This window comes from Tenrec ecaudatus, chromosome 5, assembly GCF_050624435.1.
Source record: "Tenrec ecaudatus isolate mTenEca1 chromosome 5, mTenEca1.hap1, whole genome shotgun sequence".
Taxonomy (NCBI): Eukaryota; Metazoa; Chordata; class Mammalia; order Afrosoricida; family Tenrecidae; genus Tenrec; species Tenrec ecaudatus.
The window spans coordinates 6,688,303-6,711,102 of NC_134534.1; the positions used below are offsets into that span (position 1 = coordinate 6,688,303).

Here is a 22,800-nt window from a genome sequence, read left to right on the forward strand (position 1 = left end):
AAATCCAAGCTCCGACTCCAGTCACTCTGGAGGAAGCTGGGGGCCCGTCTGACCCAGATGTCCGCATAGCCTGCATGCCACGGGAGGGTGGAGGCCACAGTAAAGCAGGAGAGCCCCCAGCTATCTGGAGATAGGCATGCTTTCCTCCCAAGTCACTGCTATGGTTGAGCCTGTTATTGCAGTAGCTGAGCCTGTTATGGCAGCCTCCTTGAAGCCTCCTGACTTGGAAATGAGTGGTGAGGGAGGGGCTGGAGCTGTTCAAGATAATCGGGGAGATTGTGCAAGTTGCCTGGGAAGGGGCACTGGACTGGTGTGTGTGTGTGTGTGTGTGTGTGTGTGTGATCACTCCTCTCGGGTGGTCTTTTTTTAAAAACTAACAATCACTTTTGCATCGGCACATAACAGTTTTCCAGCAGGGTAGTCACACGTAGCAAGGTCGACACTGATTCGGAACTGAGGTACTAAAGGCTACCGGAGGCCGTCTCACTTCTCCATTGGGTGTTCCAAAAAGAAAACTTTAATAGTCACAGCAGGAGCTGGGCCACCAATTTGGGGTACAAGTAGGGTCCTGTGTTCTGTCGCTTTCCAAGTCCCCATTGAGAAAGCTGGCTGCTCTAATAAATGACGCTCTCAAATATTCGATGGTTTTTTTCCCACCTAACAATCCAAGCCTCTATTTCTCACTGGAGGGCAGTTTTCCTTGTCAGAGTACGCAGGGATCCAGGTCTAAGGACACACTCTTTACTGGGCGATGGGCCATGGGCTCGCCCAGTGGCTTCAGGACACCCTTAAGACAGCCAGTTCTGTCTCACCTCTCTGTATAGCAAGCACTTGCTCGGCACCTGAGAAGAACAAAGTATGAAAACCACTTTGACATTGTGAGTATCTGCTCCTAATATGTGAAGGATCAGAAACAAATTTTGAAATATCATCACTTTTTCCCCCCTCATGGAACTTCTGGTGTGTCCATTCATTCCGTCACCAAACAGTCGCTGTGTGTCCATCCCAGGCCAGGGTCCGTGGTCCGTGGTGAAGCTTCCACCTTAAGGAGAAAAGCCCCACCTAGTTCACATCTCAGCCGAGCAGCCCAGCTCCACCGCCAGCAAGTCCATCCCAGCCTGCAGCTGCCCCACAGGGTAGAGCAGAACCGCCTCTTTGGTTTCTAAGACTTTAAATCTCCATGGGCACAGATGGTCACATTGTTCCCCCACTGAGCAGCTGGTGGGCTTGAACCGCTGACTTTGTGGTTCACAGCTCCATTCATAGCCCACTACGCCACCATGGATCCTGAGTGGAGCAGAGAGACATGGGCATCGACAGCGCCTCTGTAATTTCAGCAGAGCTTCCGGACACGGATAGACTAAGAAGAAAGAGGTGGTGATCTCCTTCCAAAATTGCAGACCCCGTGGGTCACCAGTTTCATGGCCAGCTGATTGTGGGGTGGTGTGGGACTGGGCAACATTTGTTCCATTGTGTGGGGAGGTAGCCATGAGTCAGGGGCCAACTCTACCCCAGTTACACAGCTGATCTAGGGAGACCGTAGAGAGTCAGAGATTGATGAAATGCAGACAGCAGCCATTTGAGAATGGCTCTGGATTGGGTGATGTCATTGATGTGATCTGGTGTAAGGAGATGAAGATGGGAAACAGGAGACTCTCTAGCTCTCTCTCTGTCACACACACACACACAGTGTACCAAGAGAAGACCACCACCTCATACAGGCATTTCCAGAGGGTGTACACTGGGTTACACATTGGCTGCTAGCTGCACGGGAAGCAGTTCAAAGCCACCAGTTGCTTCTTGGGAAAAAGATGAGGCTGCCTGCACCTGTAAAGATTTACAGCTGCTGAAATCCTAGGGAACAGCTCTACTCGGTCCTATAGGGTCACTCTAGTTCAGAATCTACTCCAAGGCTTTGGATTTTGGTTTTCCATTTTGAAACTGAACAGTAGCTGGTTCAAAACTACTCTCTACTCTGTGAGATAAGGCACATTTCCTGGTCTGGAAAACTCTATGGAGCAGTTCTATTTTGCCCTATAGACCTCAAAAAAAAGAGAGAAAAAGTAATTGCCATTCTTTACAGAAGTAGAAAGTCTCATGTACACATGTAAATATATTTATATATGACGATGGGGAAATAGATCTATTAACAAATATTTATAGGTTTGATATTAAGATAGCAGATGGACATTGGGTCTCTACTCAAGGCACTACCTCAATGCAAGAACATTTTGTTCTATTAACCTGGCATTCCATGATGCTCACCTTCCCAACACAATCGCTGAAGACAAAGCAGTGCATAAGCAAATGTGGTGAAGAAAGCTGATGGTGCCCGACTATCAAAAGATATAGTGTCTGGGGTCTTTAAGGCTTGAAGGTAAACAAGCGGCCATCTAGCTCAGAAGCAACAAAACCCACATGGAAGAAGCACACCAGCCTGTGTGACCACGGAGTGTGGAAGGATTCAGGTTTCAGGCATCATCAGAACAAAAAAAAATCATATCATTGTAAATGAGGGGGAGTGCAGATTGGGGACCCAAAACCCATCTGTAGATAATGGGACATCTCCTTACAAAAGGGTCGCAGGGAGATGAGCCAGTCAGGGTGCAGTGTAGCAAAAATGAAATACACAACTTCTTCTAATTCTTAAATGCTTCCTCCCCCCACTATCATGATCTCAATTCTACTTTACAAATCCGGCTAGACCAGGGAATGTACACTGGCACAGATAGGAACCAGAAATATAGGGAATCCAGGACAGATGATCCCTTCAAGACCAGGGGTGAGAGTAGCAATACCGGAGGGTGGAAGGAAAGTAGGGTAGAAAGGGGGAACCGATTCTAAGGATTTACATATAACCTCCTCCCTGCGGGACGGACAACAGAAAAGCGGGTGCAGGGAGGGAGATGTCGGACAGTGTAAGACATGACAAAATAATAATAATTTATAAATCAGCAAGGGTTCATGAGGGAGGGGGTGGGAGGGGGAGGGGAAAAATGAGGAGCTGATACCAAGGGCTTAAGTGGAGAGCAAATGTTTTGAGAAGGATGATGGCAACAAATGTACAAGTCACGCAATGGATGTATGTATGATTGTGATAAGAGTTGTGCGAGCCCCCAATAAGATGAGTAAGAAAAAAAGTAGAAAGCCTCATCTTTCTCCCTTGGAGTGGCTGGTGGCTTCAAAGTTCTGACTGTGTGGTTAACAGCCCAACACATAACCCACGACTCCACCAGGGTCCCTTGTCCACCAGGGTTGCTATGAATTGATTGGAATCAACTCCACGGCGGAGAGTTTGGTTCGGCTATACCCGTGGCTATAATCCGATTTGGAGACGCATTTTCTCTTGGTTATGTTAATGGTACAGGGCTGGTGTGGGGTGGGTTACTCAGCACAGCATCATAAGCACTTGTACCACCCGACGACTTCAGGGAAACGGACACAGTCTTTCAAACAGTTGAAGAGGGAGAGACTGTACACACTGTGCGCTATGAACTCCGTGTGCTGCGCATGAACTAACATGCATGTACTTTGATAGCATGTAAAATCATTTTGACTTGTGGGCTTGAACTGTAGAAATGCCTGCATGATTATCTCATTCTCTGGCTGAATCAGGAATGTTCATAGCCTTGTTGCACACCAGGCAGTGTGTAAACCAGACACATAAACAGCTTCCATTTAAATGTAAGGAACTGTAGTGTTTTGCTTTTCAGTTACAGGAATAACATTCATAGCCACATACCATGTATTTTGAACACAGAGATGACTCTTGACTTCAAGTACTTACAGGGGACCATCTGTACCATGTTTTAGTTCTTGTTCCTGTAACACAAAGTGAGCTTTGATAACGTGTAAACACTTTGGAGCTCATCAACTCCAAGGGGAAAAACAACACATTGTTTTCTGATTGGAAGGATGTATAGGAACTACCGTATCTTTGTTAACACAAAAGGAACTCTGAGAAAGTATTCAAACAGACATACAAACAAAGAACCCTTCCTGAATTCACGTGTGTGAATGGGAGAAATTATACTTTCCTTCTACATTCAGAAAATATTTCTTGAGTTTTTCATATCCTGTTGCACGTGATGCACTTTGGAAACCAGAATTACTCTTTTGGCGACTCTATGTACTTATACGGGAGAAACTGTACTTTTATTCTCATCCAAGATGGTGTTGGGGACTTTCACATTCTTGTTGCTCAGTGAGCAAGCTTAACCCTAAAGCTACCTTCTAACCCCACCCCTAACCCTAGATCTAATCCGAATTCACCTGGAGAATGAACCTAGCCCTACCTGAGCTCGGACCCCCAATCCGTGACACTAATCCTGACCTTGTATCTAAACAGAGCCAACTGCAAGGACAGTGAATTAGTTAATGTGGTTCTCCTAGCCAAAGTCTCTAACTCCAGCCAAATGACTTTTCCCTGCAAGGATGTGGTAAGCAGGTGGGGGAAACACAGGAGAGGATTCACCTGAGAGTAATTGTCAACAGGCTTCCCTGGAATGTCATCCTAATACATAGAGAATGAACCCTCTGAGAGGCAGGAGGAAGGATCTCATTACAAGCAAGAGCCAGGAGTGGAGCGTGTCCTCTGGACTTGAGATCCCTGTGCAGTGAACGTCCTGGATCCAGAGCCGGCTATAACACCACAGGAGCAGCAGCAGAACCAGGAACCAGAACACGAAGCAGAGAGATAGACTTCCCAGCCCACGGAAGAAGCAAAGCTCAGTGCTTCTGTGCAGGAGGCGGGCTGCCACGGCGTGGACACTAAATCGGGGAAGTGGGCTTGCTGACCCACAGAAGTGGAGCTGAGTGCCTTCAGGCTGGGGCTTACTAGAGCTAGGCACTTTGAGCACTTAATTCAGGGAGCTGTTTGTGTTGATCCATGGAGTCTGAGCTGAATGCCTTTGGGCTGAGGCCCACAATGGGTTGGCATGCCCCTTTAGGCGCTTGGCAGCAGACTTGAAAGAACTTTGTAACAAGTCCTGATAAACAGTTGTATGCTGAGCAGTTCTCACTGGTGTTACAACCTGTCCTCTTCCTTAATAAACCTCTAATCAAGAATATTGTCTGTGAATTCTGTGTATTCATTGCAATGGCTATTAGAACCTAAAGGGGTAAATATATAGAATATTAATAATAATCAAGGAAATAATTGATATTAATCAAGACAACACACCCACATCCTAAGCCTAACATTCTAAAACTAACCCTCTATTTATCCATAACTCTAACCCTAACCTTTAATATTAGTCCTAACCCCCAAACTCCACAAAACTTTAAATGTACCGTAAATTCTCAAATATAAGCCCATGCGAATATCAGTCGAGGCACCTAATTTTACCACAAAAACGGCGTTAAAAATGTGCTGAAAAACTCAGCGTATCCATGAGTATATAATGGTAACCCTAACTTGAATGCTACCTAACCTAAGTCCTTCCCCTGTCCACTAACCCTAAGCCTAACCTTGAGTTAAAGCTGAGCATGACACTACTCTAACCCTGAACTCTAGCACACACCCTAATTCTTTCTTTACTCCTGCCTCACATACTTTGGACTTGTGGTCAGGAGAGACCAGTCCCTGGAGAGGGACATCATGCTTGGTAAAGTAGAAGGACCTTGAAAAAGAGGAGACCCGGGACGAGACGGAGTGATGTAGTGGCTGCAGCAATTGCGTCAAACATGAGAACATTCACAGTGCTGGCTCCCGACCAGGCAGGGCCACCTTCTGCTGTTAGCAAACTCGAGGGCACGTCACAAGACAAGAAACACTTCCGGGGTTGCAGCGAGGTACTGACAGGGAACTCCCAGAAATTCCACCTGGGTCGCAGAAAGAGGATGGGGGCTAGCAGAGAATACGGGAAAGAGGTTTGCCTGTGTTTTCTTAATTATGCACAGGCACTTGGCTGGGTAAATCCGAGTGAATGGTGGATAATGTGAATTGCTGGCGTTGCAGTTAGCAGCCCAACATATAACCTATAGCCCATAGGTCTAAACCCTATCCAAAACCCATTGGCATTGAGTTGATTCTGACTCTGCAGGGCAGAGTAGAACTGCTCCTGTGGGTTTCTGAGGCTGTCGATTTTGTGGGCACAAAAAACGTCATCTTTCTCTTACCCAGAGGCTATTGGGTTTGAACTGCTGACTCTGTGGTTAGTGCAGCTCCAGGATTTCTAGCTAACCTTAGCCCTGCCTATATGTATCGAGTTAAGTATCAGCACAGCTTTTAAGAAATGCCACAGGGTAGTAGTTAATTAAAACGTGAAACAGAGAAAGGGGCTCGAAATCTGAGGAATGATGAGGTCACCATGTGTCTGGATCCTAAGGCATGGATGCCTGTCTCTCGGGTCACAGGAACCTGGCAGGCTGGGAAGGCAGTCTTGCCTGCATTGTGGGTGCATTGAGTTAATCTTAGCTGGCTCGAAGTTGTGGAGTCCCTGAGAGCCTGGCTAACGTGTTTACACTTTAACCAAACTTTGAAGAGAAACCCAGGGGCCTCAAGGAGACCAAAAAAAGCACAATTCTGTTACCTGTTTTGGATGCAATTTCAGAAGCTAAGCGACTGCTCCCCAGACATTGTGTTAAGGCTGTCCTCGGTTCTTAACCTTTAAGGAAGGCAGTGGGGCTGGGCAGAGACACAAATAACGATGGAGCTCGTTATGGGTCTTCCTGGAATGTTCCCCAAAGGGAAGGTCAAGGAGGCAAAAATGAGGTCGTTTCTGCCACTGACATGTCACTGTCGCAGCACTGGGCTTACAAACGCAAAGTCAGCAGTTTGAAAGCACCAGGTGCTCTTTGGGAGAAAGACCAGGTGTTCTCCTCACAGGGTGGCGGTTTCAGAAAACCATCGGGCAGTTCTACCCTGTCCTGAGTCGGAATCCACTTGATGGCAGGGAGAGAGCCCAGGTACTAAAATGTGGGGTACACATTGAGCTGCTAACTGCAAGGCCAGTGGTTTGAACCCAATAGACACTCTGAAAGATGAGGCTTGCTGGTCCCATAAAGATTTCCGGTCTCAGAAACCCACAAGGCAGTTCTCTTGTCCTACAAGGTCGCTGGCAGTCGGAATCCATTGGAAGCAGTGGGTTTGGTTCCTGTACCAGGTGAGCATCTACTCCAGGCTTTCTTCCAATCCTTAACATGCCTGGAGGGAGCTATTACTCCTCTGATTTTACTCTTTTAATAAGAACCCTGTCCAAGGTCATAGGCAGGATGAGGGCGGAGCTAGTGTGGAATCTGAGCTTGCCCGCCCTGCAGCTACACTGCCCCAGTTGGAGGTTGTCGTACCTCCCCCAGGACAAGAACCGGTTCCCGCCCCTCCCCAGCCCCAACGTCCCTTCCTCCTCCTTCCTGTCCATAGGCGCCACCCAACGCGCCCCTTTCACCACCGGGCATGCGCAATGGCTCAGGCAGGTTTCTCTGGGCCTAGGGAACAATTTCACGCCGCTCTGGGAAGCCAGCCCACCCGCCCAGCTTCTTCCCCTCTGATTGGTCCGATTCAAGGAGGCGACGCGAAAGGGGGCGGGACGAGCAAGCGGAGACGCCCTCCCAGTCCCCGCCAGTGCTCCGGGCGCGCGCGCTCCGAGCGTGCGTGCGTGCGTCTGAGTACGTGCGGCCCTGGAACGTGCGCCGCGGGCCAAGGCAGGAAACGGGAAGCGAGGGGCGGGGCCGCCGTTGCCATGGCAGTGACGTCAGGCGTCGGGGAGCGAACCCGGCCCCTGGCCCACGCGCGCGCGCGCATTCACACACAGGACATGCACACGCGCGCGCATAGCCGCTCTCCCTCAGATACACTGGAGGGAAAGGTCAAACTCAAGGCGAGGGCGCGGGGCGCCCGCGGGAGCCGCCGCCGCCGCCGCGCGCCAACACGGCCGCTTCTTCCGCAGCCCCGACCCCCGCCGCGTGCCCCTCGCCCTTCTCGCGTCCGCGTCCCCCGCCCCTCCAAGCGCGCGGTGGGCCCGGGGCGCGCGGCCCGAGCGGGGCGCCGAGCGTGGGGGCCTCCGCAGCTCGACCCCCACCCGGCCCCCGCGACGCCGCCAGGTGAGTCCGGTGGGGAGGGGGCGCCGCGGCCCGACCCCCGCCTCCGCTTACGGGGCGCTGACGGCGCGCCGCCCGGCCGTCGGGGGGCCAGGCCGGGGGGGCCAAGGACGCGGGCGCAGCCCTTCCCTCGAACGGCGGGCGGCCACCTGGTGGGGACCCTGCCGCGGCCGGTCTCAGCGCAGGCTTCCCCGCCAAAGTCGGGAGGGGCGGGCGGCCCCCCGCGGCCCGCGGACGTTGCTATGCCAATGCCGCGTGCCGGCGCCCGGCGGCTATTTTCGGCCCAAAGGGCCCAGCAAACCAAACTAAAGTTGCCTTGGGAGCAAGGGCAGTGCTTTCGGGGTCATGACTCCTCCCCCACGGGCCGGGGCGCTGGGTGACTGGCCGCGCCCCCCCCTCCCCGCCCCAGGGGTCTGTGCGCCAAGGACTGGACCAGCCCCCAACTCAAAAGCCCCCAGCGCGCGGCTGCGTGGCCAGATCGAGCGCCCGGGCGGAGGACCCCATCTCTGGCTGTGCTTCGGCGCCGCCCTCCCCCCACCAAGTCGGCTCGGAGCGGTCCAGGGGCCGTTGAATCACAACTGCCGGGGTTCGGGGACGACCCCGATCCTGTGCGGCTCGCCAGGCCGAACTCGCCCCCGGAGCCATCGAGAGAGCCGCCGGGACTCGTCGCGTACGGTCGGGGCGGCTTCGTTTCGCCCTTCCCACCGTGGTCGTGGCTGCCCCTTGGCTTCCCACCCGGCGGGCGTGGGGGGGCCGCGGGCCGGAATGACCCTTTTCCCCGCGAGGACGCCATTCGGTGGCCCGCCACCAGCAGCGCTAACTTAGATGGCCCTTGTTCACGTGGGAAAGTTTGGAAATTTCAAATAACAGGAGTTGCACGTTGGTAAGGATTTGGCGGGGTTGGGGGGGGGCGGGTGGAGGCTGGGAGGGGTCCCCGGAGTTTTAAAATTTAAATCCCATCTAGGCACACTTCCTGATTGTGGCTGGTCACGGTGACCAGAGCCCAGGAAATAGCACAAAGATCCCTGGGTAAGGGTGGGGGTAACCAATGGGCGGTAACTTGCAGGCTCACCTGAGCAGGTCTGAAGAGGCCCTTGCCTGTGCTGTTGATTATGGATCTTGGGTGGCTTGCCCTTTTCAGAAAGTTCTCTCCCCAGAACACCACTTTGAAATTGAGCCCTGGCGGCCAGCAACCATGGTGCCAAGGTTTTCATTACCAGATGCCAGGGAAGAGTCCTATGTTGGGGGGCTTGCTTGTTAATGAGTTCAGAGTGAGCGGCGATTTCTGTGCTGTGAAATCCCCCCCCTCCCCTATTTTGCTCCCTTTGACCACGGCTTACGTGGGTCTGTATATAATCCCATCATATGGTTCTGGGATGTTGCCACCTACAGACATGATACAAAGCCATTTGTAGGGGTTTGTTCGCCTTTTCTGCCTTCCCTGTCCCTTTAAGGGGAACCGTAGACTTGGGCAAACCAGCCCTTAGCCTGCACATCCCCCTGCTGAAGTCTTGTTGACCTTGGTGGCATTGTGGAGGTCATGTGTTCACAAACAGTTCTGGAACTGCTTCCTCCAGCTGGTATGGACAGAGGTGAAACTGATTGGAGGCGGTGTGGGCCAGCTTTTGTGTTCAGAAATTCTTTTTTATTGAACCTTTTTTTGGGTGGGGGGGGGGCATTACTTTTTGGATTTTTTTTTTTTTAGTTGGGGCGGAGGAGGGTAGCTTTCCTGCATGTCCAGTTCGCATTTTAAGGAAAAGAATCAGGGTTTGGGGGTCTCTCCTCCCCTCCCCCCTCCCCCCGTGCATCACAGGGACAGCTGGGTGTCCTGGTGACATTTTTAGAGCTCAGTGAAGGGAAGGAGGGAGGGAGAAGGGCTGGCCCTGGAGCCCAGTGCCTTTGGCTTCTGAAAGCAGCTGCATTCTACTGTAAGAAATTTGATACTTAGAAGTGGAAGATTACAAAACAAATAAATTAAGCAGTGGCTAGTTGTGTTACATTAGAATTCTAAATTTTGCAAAAGATCCACTATAAAGTGCCTTTGAGCAATCGATGCCCCTTATGTGGAATTTAGGGGCCCTGGTAGTGCGGTGGTTAAAGCTCTCAACTGCACCCCAGAAGAGGCCGATCACATACTACCAGCCACGTCCCTGGAGAGTAAGGTGCCGTGGACATCCCTTTGGGGCAGTTTGGCTGCATCCTGTCCTATCAGCTTGCTCTGCATGAGCTGGGATCCACCGGATAGCAGAGGTTTGGGGTTGTATCTGGTACTGCTCAAATGTAATTTGCTTTATGGAAAATTGGTTGCATTGCAGCAACTTAAAGACAGATTTTTTGCATAGTGGAAGGTTTACCAGTGTGTTTTCCTTGAATTATCCCTTTCCTAAAACTGCCTGGGGGGGAAGTTAATATTTATGGGGCTCCTTAAACTCAGGAGTGAACCACATAAAGCCACCTACTAATTTTTAACTGAGTGGAAAAGTTGTCATGATGTGCCCTGCACCATTTGAGGGGCCACATTGAGACCTCATTAAAAAACAGTTTTCACTGTGACGTAAAATTTTGTGAGTCAGGTTAGTCTAGAAACGTCACTCCCTTCAGGTAATTCACTTTCTTGGTTTCAAACGCGCCTGGCCCCTTAGAGGGGTCCTCAGCATTCACCCCCATCACACTGAGGGCTGGTGTGAAGTCTGAGGGCAACACCAGCCAGTGCTTCCAGACTTGTTCTCTAGGCGCAAATTTGTCGCCAGAATTAAAGGCCTGATTTTTCCACAGCTGTTATTTTATTTGGGTCACTGGTAAAGAAGATGCTATTTTGATCAAAGAATGGCTACAAATTCTTTAAACTTGCAAAGGGGCCCCCTCCCAACCCTCCCTTTCCCTTTGTTAATGGAATCAGGTTGGTTTGGAATCATCTCAAAGAAGTACGTGGGGATTTGGATTCTGAAATCATTTTGCTTTGGTGAAATCTTGCTCAGAACTATTCCCGTTCCTGTTTTAAACATCACCAGAGCAAAATGAACTTACCGCTGGGAGGAGGGAGGAAGTGCTGACAAACCGTCTTGAAGATAATGGATCCCATCCAGTTTGCTTTGTGCTCTACTGCCTGGTGCAGGGGAGAGCAGGCCCCCACCCCCACCCTGAGTTTAGAGCAGGAATGTGGAGGACCAGAGCGGGGAGCTCACACCAGGGCCTTCAGTTGACCAGACAATGGAATGAGGATGGAATTTTTCCACCAACTTTTTGAAGGCCCTCCAGAGCACTTAGCTGGGTTTTTTGTTTGTTTATTTGTTTTGTTCCTGTGCTTTAGACAGTAAGCAAGGAGTTTGGACGGGTGATCTGGGGAGACCGAACATGCTGTGGTGTGGTGTTCTGAGTGAGCTCCCCCACCAACTGTTACAAAGATGGGGGACACCGCACCACTGCCATCCTGAGTTCTCAGTACCAGCTCCTGGCGCCTCCGTTAAGCCAGTGAGTTAAAAATGAAGATATGCTATCAAAAGAATGTTTTCTGCCTGTCCATCTCACCCCACCCCACCCCAAAATTTCAGTCAACTGCCTCGGGACTGCTAATTTCAGAGCACAGTGAGGTTTTTTTTTTTTTTTTTTCAAAAAGTAAAATACATCAGATTTATGATTAACGAGAACCCTTGATTAAATTTTTAATGCATGCAAAAGTAAGTGTAGTGCTAGCTGTTTTTATTTGTGCCGAGGTAGGAGTGAATAGAGGTCATGATTAGACATTTTAATTAGAACCGAGGGCTGATTTATGTCCTTGCGCTCATAATTCAACCCAGTGTCACTCTCAGAATGCCATTTAGTGGTCCTGTCTCCAGTTTCCTCTGCACAAAATGAAGTCAGCCGCACAGCACGCCTGTGTGAACTGGGGCTTTCCAAGTACTGGTTCTAAAGCCTAAAGTGTGTCTGTAAGTCCACTGGGAGGATTTCCATCGTTTTATACCTTGTAATCTGCAGAAATGTGGATGGAAGTTTTTAAAATACAAGAAAAGCTGATTCCAAGTTCTGCTTTTTGGTAAGTCTGTCAGTTGCCTCGTTCTTTACCCCTCGATGATGTCTTTCACTAGCACATGTTCAAAGAGCCCCCATGTTGCTGTGGGTTAAGCCGAGGGCTGCTAGCCACAGGGTTGGTGGTTCAAACCTGGCCCAGCTCAGGTCTTCCAGTCACTCTGGGAGCAAGATAGATAGGCTCTCTGCTTTTCTTTAAAAAGGTTACAGCCTCAGAAGCCCTAAGGAGCAGTATTCTAGTCTGTTCTCCAGGTCCCTGAGCCCATGTCGGCTTGTTTTGGAGTGTGATGTTACATGTGTTTACGTTCCAGGGTCCAGGCTCAACTAGTAGTACGCATTGTTGGTTCATTTTAGTATCAATAAGTTTTTCTGTGTAGAAAGATTATTTTAGTTTTCACAAACAGGCAGGGGGTGGGGGGGTAATAAGCGCACTTTAAGACACTTAGAACATTCTCAGGTGCCTGTGGGGACAGTTAAGCGTGGCATATGTAATTTAGTATTCCACCTCGTGTCAGGGTTTTATTTAATATTTAACATGTAGCTCCCCTATTGAACCGAAGAGACCTGCTACCCTGGGGTATCGGGCTGCAGGCTGCCTCGGCATTCCTCCTACAGAGTTGACTGAAGAGGCTGGGTTCAAACTTATCCCTATCCCGTAGCAGCCAAGGGCTTAACCACTGAGCTACCAGCACCCCACTATTCAATTAGCACTTACTCTAAATTAACTTTACTGGATGTATTAAAATCCGTTTCATAGGTGTACACTCTTTAAAAGATAATTTTCATTTGTGGGGTCTTTGGGCTGCTCACTATGCGGTCAGCAATTCAGAGTCAGCAGCCGCCCTGTGAGAAGGACAAGACTCTCTTCCTACAGCGTCAGCGTCTAGGACACCCACAAGACTCTCTTCCTACAGCGTTAGCGTCTAGGACACCCACAAGACTCTCTTCCTACAGCGTTAGCGTCTAGGACACCCACAAGACTCTCTTCCTACAGCGTTAGCGTCTAGGACACCCACAAGACTCTCTTCCTACAGCGTTAGCGTCTAGGACACCCACAAGACTCTCTTCCTACAGCGTTAGCATCTAGGACACCCACAGCAGTTCAACTCGATGGCAGTGAGTTTGGTTTAGGAAAAGTATTTGCTCTACATTGAGCACGAGATGGATCTTTACTGTGAATGAAGCCTTCTAATTGATTCTAGAGTTGAGTGTTTGATATTGGTGGTGTTGGGATAGGTTTCATGGATAAGGATTTTTTAGTCTCTTCCTGGGGGGCTACTACTTTCAAGTATGTTCTTTTCAATTTGATTTATAAACAAGCTTTTTTTAAAAAGAAGAAAACATTTCATTTGTACCGAATATATGGCCGTCCTAAGCCGTTTATATTTGGGAAAAAAAGAGTGGACTTGAGTAATTTACTAAGCTGCGTCCCTGAAATGCACTGATTGTTGAGCATGTGATGCAATTAATGTTAACTTTAATGTAGAGCTTTTAACCCAACCCTAATTGTATGATGGAGTACCACTCTATAGATACATACAAGTATGTGTATGTATGCGTGTGTGTGTATGCACACACACACATCACTGCCGCGTAGTTGATGCCAACTCAGTGACCCTATAGGACAGAGCAGAATTCCCCTGAGTTTCCAAGACTCTACATCTTTACAGGAGTAGGACAGCCTCGTAGTTTGCTGGAGCGGCTGGTGGTTTCAGACTGCTGACCGTGTGGTTAGCAGCCCAATTCCTAACCCACTGCGCCAGCAGGCTCCTCGTAGAATAGCATGCTACTTGGTCCATTGCACGAGGCTGGGCTGGGTCCAGAGTGACCATGAATGCCAAGTGCGGGATGAAGCGTACACAGTGGCCTGTCAGGTGCTTTTCCTGAAGTGACGTTCATTTTGTGTCCGTGAAGGCAGCCAGGCCTCTGAGAGCTCAGGCTACCTCAGTTTCCAGCCCTGCCCTCCCCGGCGGCTTCTGCCTTGCACAGGCTCCGGCTCTCACAGGACTCCCTGTGCATAGGACGGGCACATGCTGCTCACAGGTGAACACCCCTGAGGAGCTGTGTGTGTGTCGCCTGCGGTCCTCTCTGCTCCCTTTGGACACTGATCAGTATTTGACCATCAGCTGTACACCATGAAAGGGCCTTTGGTGCCAGATCCGCTGGCTCGTGGTCCCTCTGAAGACAAGCCGTGGGAGATCCTTCTCTGCTTCCCAGGGTGGGTCCATGGGGCGCCTGTGCAAAACCTCAGTCGTCAAGGTCAGGGTCTGCGTGAAGGGGTGTCATTTAAGAACTTGGTGACTGGGTAAGGCCTGGGGGCGGTGTTGGCTAGAGGCTGTTGAGCGGGTTGGAGGAGGGGAGAAGGCAGGATGAGTATAGTATGTGCCTCTGTACGGCACGCTAAGTCACTCGTCCCCCTCTAGGACATCAGCCCGCCTCGACATTGCAGGGACTCAGGGCTTGAGGTGCTTGCTGGGAACCCCTTAGATCACTATGAAGAAAGAAGTAATTGCCGCACTTGGGGTCCATCTGAGTGACCACACTTCCGCAGAAAGCCTGGTGCCCTCGGGCTCATTCCAGCCCACGAGGACCCTATGAGACAGCACTGCCTCGGGGGTTTTAAGGAAGCAGACCTCCGCAGCTGCCGGTGGAGTGGCTGCTGTGCCCCAGGGCTCCTGGAGCACATCTGGTGCTTTTACCCTTCATGAAGGGAGAAGAGACGAAGCGCTCACCCTGCAGGTGGGGGAGGGACTCCACGTGCCAAGTCAAGTGAAGAACACTCAAGTGCAGTAATCTTTCCCCCACACTGTGGCCAGGTGTCCATACCGCCTGGCGTGCCTATTCAGGTCCACAAATGCACCAATGTGAGTCCTGCTGAAATTCCTGATCCGGGCTTCAACGACAGCATTACCTCAGATGATCTTTGTCTTTTCCTAGATGATAAATTTTTGAAGGGCCAGCGTATATTATAAGGAGCACTGGTGGTGGCTGTTGGTTAAGCGTTGGATTGCTAACTGCGTGGTCTGTGGTTCAAACCCACCAGCTGGCCCATGGGAGAAAGAGGAGTCTATCTGTCCCCATGACGATTGAACAGGCTCAGAATTGACCGTTTCCCAGCCACTCCGCTCTGTCTAGCCCACCCCCCCACGAGTGACTGAGAACACACTGTACACTGCTGTGGTGACAGGAAGTGCCGGAGCCAGCACTCAGTGGGTGTGCACACTCGGTGAACTTCATTCCGGGGGCTGCTTACTGAAGCAAACACGCCGGTTGTGCATCCCCGTTAAGCACACACATGGATAGTGCACAGCCAATTTGACAGTCCTCGTTAGTCACTCTGTCTTTAAGCTGAGGAAGGCTCAGCCCCGCTGAGGCCTCCTCTGGCTCTCCACTCCCTGGGGAACAGAGGCGGTTTCTGCCAGACAGATTGACACTGAGACCTCAGGCTATCCCCCTGCCTGACTTCTGAACATTGCGTTCCCAGGGCCGGTGCCGTTCCTGGGAGAGATGGAGAGGGCCAGCATCCAGTGACTGCTCCTGCAAGCCCTGACCTGCTGCAGACAGCGAGGCCCCTGTGTCCAGTGCCAGAACCAGGCCTCTCCAGCCACCGTCCTCGGCCTTTGCTCAACGTCCTGGATGTGAAGGGTAGATTTTTCTTTTTTTTTTTCCTTTGAAGAAATCTAAATTTATATGTCTTCCTGAAAGGCGTTTGCAGATTGAGTTTCACAAGTGACTGATCCTAGTTTCAAGACGTCTTTTCCCTATATCCTTGCAGTGAGGGATGTGGGCGGGTCTCAGGCATCTGTGTCAAGGAGTCAGGAACTAGGGACACCTGTGGAATCCTGGTAAATCCAGACATCAGGAAAGGCCAAGAGCTCCAAAGACAGGGAATGTCGCCGTTTCCCAAGACCTCTTGTAGAGAGGCTGCTGCTTCTTAGAGCAGGTCATAGCCAGCCTCTTCCTCGTCACCGACTTTTGAATACTCAGTTCGCTGCTGTTGTCGAGAAGATCCACAGCAGGACGTGCATGTGTCCCCCAGTCTCCATGGCTATCCCAGTGGGATGTGGCTTACCTTCTCAACATTGGGGTGGGTTCCGCACATTGTAGAGCCACCCTCCTGCCCTGGGAACATGCAGCCCCTGTGCCCACGTTCAGGCCCATGTCAACCGTTTTTGCGCACGTGGTGCTCACAGCAGGTCTTGTCTCCTAGCTGAGCTGAACTTCTGTTGGGTTGAAAGAAGACTTTGGGGGGAGGGTGGGGGGATGTTGGAAGGTTATCTCAGGGCAGGAATTTCAGGGATTCCTCCAACGTGGGCGGCTCCAGAACTACACTTTTGCCCCTTGGTCAGGATCCTATGCTTGATCAAAATGTCCCATCTCGGGAGGCGGCGGTTACCCACTTCTGGTATCGTGGCAGAGAAGGTGGTTGGGTGTTCATGGAGGCAGTTTAAAAAAACTCCAGACTCACTGCTTTTGAGTCAGTTCCTATTCCCAGCAAGCCTAAAGGCCAGAGTAGAATTGCCCCTGTGCGTTTCTGAGTCAGTAGAAAGCCCACTTTCACCCATGGAGTGACTGGTGGTTTCAAACTGCTGACCTTGCAGTTAGCAACCCAACTCGTAACCCTCTGCAGGCAGAAGTCACTGGAAGAGAGAAAGTGGCACAGTGGTGCCCTCTGACCTGCTGTAACTTAACAGGACAGTCACCTTTAGCACCAGCTGCCCTTCCCACAGCTCTCCCTGCCCTTCAGCTGCCACGGTTGAGAATTCACTATAGTGGCCACACAAAACTCTTGAGGTCATGCACCCCGCCATGGGGTCTCTTAGGGAGGCTGACGGGTTATAGTTGACAGAGTGTACTCAGGACAGTTTCTTCTGCCCGGCCCTAGGCCTCTTGGCCTGGCCTCCGTCCTCAAGCAGTATTGCCCAGCTCTCAGAGTGCCAGTACATATACACAGGGCGTCCATGCTGAAGCCCTCAAGTTCAGTTCTGTGGGTCAGCAAGCTCAAACAGCCCCCCCCCCCCATTTCTGTGTCTAGAGGCAACCCCTCCGCAAGTCAACCTCCTGTCCAAAAGCACTCAGCTTGACTTGCCCTGTGGGCCGGGAAACCCACTGCTCTGACTCTTGTGCTGTGGTTCTGTCACTCTTGGTGTTACAGCTGTGTCCTGGGTGAAGGCGACTCAGTGCTCCCTTCCTGTTCTCAGCAGGCTGGTTTATACGCAGTACTGTGGCGCTCACCGTTAACCTGGTCGTCACTGTCACTCTGAGCTGAACCTTCACACCCAGTCAGCATCTTCCCCCATTCCTCACCCAGATCAGACCCGCCATCTGGAAAGCAGGGGTGTTTGGCGCGAATCACGCAGCTTTTACACGTGGCAACTGTTCTGCACCCTTAAACTTAATGCGACAGTTACTTCCATCACTGTTCACCCCCTTCCCCACCGCCTCCGCATATTCGCCTTTTAATACTCTTGAGTCCCTTGTCTTCCAGCTCCCCCAAACAGTAGCAGGACCTCATTCTCCTGTTGGCTGAGTCCAAAGTGGCTGTGGCCCACCATGTACCACGCCTCTTTGGTGGGCATTTGGGCTGTGTTGGCTCAAGGCAGTTGTGTTGGCGGGACCCTTGGTCACAAGTCCTTCGGGTGCATGCCCAGGCCTGCGTGAGGCGATGGGTGTGTTTGGTGGCTGGTTGCGGCACCGATTTTCTCAACAGCTGTGCCAGTCTGCATGCTGCCAGCAGTGGGGACGACTCCTGGTGCCCAGCACCCATGCATGTGTGAGGTGGCTGTTCACAGGCCTGCCTGACCAAAATGCCCCTGAAAGGCCTCTGCCCACTTCATGATTGGTCTTTCGTTGTCAGGTCTTAAGACTGGTTGTGAGGGAGGTGTTTGTCAGACAGATGATTGATTTCTCTGCCAGAGCCATTGCTTGTCTTCTCACTGTTCTGGTAAACTCTCGATGAGCCAAGGTTTTCTTGCGTGTGAGGACCCCAGGAGTCTGCTGCTACAGTAGAGGGGCTCTTCCTGTCCAGTAAAACAATCACAAATACAAGGGAACGTGAGTTGGCCGAGTATTTTCCTTTATATATGGCATTAAGTAGAGGAATTGAGCACGTAATGTGGGTATTCACTGTGCTGGTTGTGAGTGACTGGGCGTTTAGTCCGTAGGAGGCCAGCCTGCTGCTGGTAATACATGAAGGTTTGGACAGTGGGTTTGAAAACAAGAAAGGTTCAGAGAAAAAGGCTTTGGCGGGGCGGGGGGGGGGGGGCGTTTTAATCCTGCGCCGCAGCCTCCAGTGGCAATCTGCTGCTCCAAGTCCATGGGCCCGGCAGTTAACTACCTTTCAATTCAGTGTTCCTTCCTGGCGAAAGCAAGCAAATGTTGCCCAACTGCCATGGTAGAAACTTTGCCGTTTCCTGCAAATGAGAGGAGTTGGGCCATTTGACAAGACATCTTCTAGAAGAAATACAACCCGGAGCAGCCTATTTCCTCTGTAAAAGCCCCACGTTGAACACAACAGAGGAGCCTTGAGATGTTGTCTGTGTCCCATAGCCCGCCCACGGGCCTGTCTTCATCTGTGGGGTCAGTCTCTTCTTGTTCTCGTCCTTGTTACATTCATGTGTGCTTTTTACCCACAAATGGGAATTTCTGTCTCCAGGTTCTCAACCGCAGCGTGCACTTGAGAGGTATGGCAGAAATTGTCAGGGCCTTGCACTTGCCCTTCTCTGACATGGCTCCTGTCGAGCTGAACCTAGCGCCCCCACATCCCTCACTCGTGGGTCCCTGGCCCCTGTGTCAGGCCTCTGGTCAAACGCCCATCTCCTCATCGAGTCAGCTGTTTGCCTGGCGCAGGAGAAATGGCATGAAATGGCTTTAAAGTGGGTCAAAGGGAAGATGAAATGATAGGAAGTTTGGACTGAACTACATCTGCCACGGTGAACTTCCCGGTGCTCTCTGCCTCATAACGGGGCTGTTGGTTCACACTTCTCAGTTAGGGTCAGAAGGAATTCACTGGAGGCTTAAACCACGTATGGACCCTGGAGATTTATTTTGGACATCGACTGCCATCCACAGCCTTCTGCAAACCAAGTGTTCACAATTTTCGCTCTGGTGCCGTTCCCGGCTTTAGATTTGGATGATAATTCTTTACGATCCTTTCTCACATGGGTCGTGTGCTGCTTCCTGGTGGACCTAGTTGTTGCCTCACTCAGATGGCTGATGGTTTGAAAATACTCCTTTAAGACCTCAGGTTGTATTCTTTGATATCCAGGAACCATCCAGTTTCTTCGCCATACTTTGCTCTAGCACCCATTTCTTCTTTCAGTGATCTTTTCATCAAGCAGGGCCTTGTCATAAGAGCTAATTGATCTTAGATTGGGGCTAGAACTAAGTGCATCATTGTCATTTTATGTTAGAGAACATTATCAATCATCCCCTTCCACTGCCATCCAGTCAATATTGACTCTGCCACCCTGTAAGGAAGACGGGATGGAACTGCCCCTGTCAGGCCCTGAGCCTGCAAATCTTCACTAGAGCAGAAAGCCTCATCCTTTCCCTGCAGAGCTGGCTGGTGGTTTTAAACAGGTGACCTTGGCGGTTAGCAGCCCAATCAATGTGTAACCATTGTAGATAGTGTCATTAATTTAACCAATGGGACAGAAGTTAAAACTCTGTTGAGAAAAGGAAATCCTACAAATAGAGGCTAGCTGTGAACCGGAATGCATGAGTTGTTGACGCCATGACGCCTCGGCCCCGGGAGCGGCCGAAACGGAAAGGTGCTATGTGGCAGAGGGGTCGTCCTGTCCCCATGGAGGGTTCTTCGCGTGGGCTTGGGGGCATCCATTTGTATCGGCCACTCTGCAGAGGCCTTTCAGTGCATGGCAATGCCCTACAGTCTCACCACTCAGGCTGCGGGAGGTAAGTAGCGGCTGGGCCTGGGTCTAAGGCGGTCAGGAGTTGGGAAAGAGGTCCTTCCTGACCTTCCCCTCTGCCCTCACACCACCTCCTTGGAATCTCTCAATTGTGTGTCCACCCCAGCTCCTTACTGATAAGACATTTCTCTTTGTTTTCATCCACAGATCTGATAAGCGTGTAGCATGTCTTCCCTCATCACCTTTTAAAACTGGCTGTTGTAAGCCGTGGGACGTCTGTGGACTAGTGCCTAGAAGCTTCCTTCATAGCGCTCGTCATCAGATTCGCTAGGTAAGCGCAGAATCTACCTGGTTGAACTGGTTCTCCATCTTCGCCTGGCGAACCACAGGACACCTAGGTGCAGGACAAACCATCTGTGAGCCTACAGATTTCCAGGGTGGGCTGCAGCTGCGTCTGCCTTGCGGGCTTTCTTTCTCTCTCCTTTGAAAGTGTTGTTTTCAGAGAGACCAAGCCAAGCTGGACTCCACAGGGACTCTGTCCCCCCTGAGAAGCTCAGAAGGAAGTGACCAGGTGACCAGGGAGTAGTTGAAACATTTGAACAAGTAGGTGTGCTAATCCTAGGTAAACACCACCCCAGTTCAAGTCCCCAGCTTTCAACACACTTGAGTGACTGGGCCCCTGGATGTGGATGTGCAAGCCTGGTGGGAGAAGGTGTGGGACCTGGAGAGCTCCAAGTCTCCGACACATGGGACCAGAGCCCAGAAGAAACCAGAGGGACCCTGAGAAAGGGTGGCAAACCCACAGCAAGTCACAGCTGCCCTGTCCCCATTCACCAAACAACATCCCTTCTAGAACTTTGCACTGATTTTTTTTTTTTTTTTAATCTCCCTGCCCCTTTGTGAAAATTGGGGCAAGAATTGGTTATTCTGCATTCTCTGGCACCTCCCCCGAGACTCCACGGAAATTCCCGAAGGGTAGGCACCCCCAGTGCCTGGAGTAGAGTTTTCTTGATCCATAAATGTGCGCTAATGTCAAGCAATGCATCCTCTTCAGCTGCCACCTCTCAATCTGGGGCTTCACTTTGTTTTTTCCCCTTGGTGTCTTCACCTCCCCTTCCAGAATTGAAAGACACTGTTCTTGCTTTAAAAGGCCACCTCAGAGCCAAGTAGTTCAGGGAACAGTCTGCCCCGCCAACCGGGGCCCGGGTCTTTGTTTGGTCCGAATGCCATTCTTTGCATTCCCCCTAGAGTCTTGCCTTTTAAAATGAAACGTTCGGTTAAGGAAAGTCTAATTCTTGAGCAATGAAGTGTACATACATCGTAAGTATGCAGGTCGATCAGTTCTGATACTGTGTCCATACCAGTGAAATCACCACAAGCAATACACTGAGCAGATCCATCACTCCCGCACACGCACAGTGTCTGGTTGTGGCCCCTACCCCCAGTCTTCAGGCATCCACTGGTGCAGGTTCAATTGTGTCCCCAAAAAGGATGCTCAAGTGAACAGGATCTCCTTTGGGATGGCATCTTTGCAGATGTAATGAGTCTGGTGTGCCCTAGTCTCACTTGAAGGAAAGCTGCCGGGAAAGCCCATCCAGGGAAGACTGAGCATGGAGGGCCTCAGGGCTGTAAGAGGGTGGGAGGCTGCCCTGTCCTGCCCTTCCCTGGGGCTTCTGAGCTCCCAAGCCATGAGAAAATAAACTGCTTTTGTACTGTCCCGTTTGGGGTTCTCTGTCACAGTGGCCCTGAGTCCGGAGTACAGCCGCTGGTGTTTCCCATTGCAGCACGTGAGGACAAGGACACGGCGTGTGCTTGTTGGTAGACTGAGCCCGCAGCCGGTTATCCCAAGGTGCATCTGGGTGGCCGCACTGAGTGTCCGTGGTGTTGCCGTGTGTATGTACGCGCACACGCTGGGTGTTGATCCAGTCTTCTGTTGGAACACACTGGGTCTGTTTCTTGCTAGCTTTGGCAAATGCAGGTACTGGGCAGATTCTGCACATACCTCTGAGACTTGTTCTCACTTCCATCGGGTAAGTACTTCAAACCAAAGGGCCAAACTCACTGCCTTCGGGAGACACTATAGACGTCGCAGAACCGGCCCCGCAGGGCTTCCGAGACTGTTAACTCTTTAGAGGAACAAAAAGCCTGAGTTGTTTCCCTCCAAGTGGCTGGTGTGGTTTTGAACTACTGACCTGGAGGTTAGCAACCCAAGTCATAACCCACTATATCACTGCTTAAGAAATTGTCAGATTTTTCTAAGCCTTTGTATCTTGTACGTTTCCACCCTCGTCTCGCCGACACTTGGCATTCTTACCCTTTGTAATTGGTAGTGATGGTATGGAACCGCACAGTGGTTTTATTGGTATTTTCCCAATTACTGATTGGGGACTAGGAAGCGAGGCTCGTCAGGTGGCAGGCACAAGTAGCCTGTGAAAACCCTGCCCATCCCAGCAGTTTGATCAGTCACTGGATCGAGAGTTCCCAGGAGTCAGGGGCTGAATGGACAGCGGTGAAGAGCACAGTGACTCCTTCTGTTTAGCCTCTTTTCACAGGTGTGGGTTTGCACCCCCGTCGCCTTAAGACTCCGAACCACCCAGTGATGCCTCAGCCACTGCCCCTCTGCAGCCGAGCAGCTGTGACAGGGGGCTTTCTGTGGCGTGCTCCCCGCTCCTACATGATCTGGATACCAGTGCTCACAGATACGTGTGTCAGAAATACTCCTAATATTTCACCTTTTTGATGCTACTCTAAATAAAGATAGCTTTTTATTTTAATTTCTGATTGTAGCTTGTTCTGTGCTCTTGGACGGTAGCCTTCTTTCCCTCACTGTGGAGCAGGTGGGTGACGATTTTGAACCTTCACCCTG

At 51.0% G+C, this 22,800-nt stretch overlaps 1 long non-coding RNA gene across 3 annotated transcripts in view; it reads left to right on the forward strand.

The window, feature by feature from the left end:
* Window positions 1-8,173: 8,173 nt before the first annotated feature.
* LOC142447893 (uncharacterized) overlaps window positions 8,174-22,800 on the forward strand; it is a 28,007-nt gene continuing 13,380 nt past the window's right edge. The window contains exons 1-3 of one of the 3 annotated variants that reach the window (XR_012784458.1): window positions 8,174-8,923; window positions 15,551-15,711; window positions 20,142-20,265. This is a non-coding gene — a long non-coding RNA (uncharacterized LOC142447893). The remainder of the gene's footprint in view (window positions 8,924-15,550; window positions 15,712-20,141; window positions 20,266-22,800) is intronic. The other 2 variants (XR_012784459.1, XR_012784457.1) reach the window with 2 other exon arrangements.